A 431-nucleotide genomic window follows, 5' to 3' on the forward strand; every position below is an offset into this window, starting at 1 on the left:
ATGCTATTTCATCAAATTACCATTAAGCTTGGGTACACTTGTCATTACTTTTGATGAACTGTTCAACCCTTCCGTAGCGGATGTATACAGAGAAACCAATTGAGACGTGGACTTCTTTTGAAATGTTAAAAAAAGAAAAAATTACATCCTGTGCTATTGTAACTTCCTTTACAACCTCGTATATAATATTTTGACGATTTTTTTATTAAAACTCCCTCACAAAATGATTTTATTTATGTGCACTTTGGACCATTTTTTGAAGTCACTGTAAGCTTTTTGGGTAAATAAATATCAAATCGCTTAAATTGCCGATATCTGCCCAAAGTAAAAGCAGAAGAATACAAAATTAATCATTTTCCAAAATCTCTACTACATCCACCTTTTATGGATGCTGACATTTTGAAACCAGATTGTATGTGTTTTTGTATTTT

The sequence above is a fragment of the Musca autumnalis genome, unplaced genomic scaffold (genome assembly GCF_047663935.1).
Source record: "Musca autumnalis isolate F117 unplaced genomic scaffold, ASM4766393v1 scaffold_1, whole genome shotgun sequence".
In the NCBI taxonomy this organism is placed as follows: Eukaryota; Metazoa; Arthropoda; class Insecta; order Diptera; family Muscidae; genus Musca; species Musca autumnalis.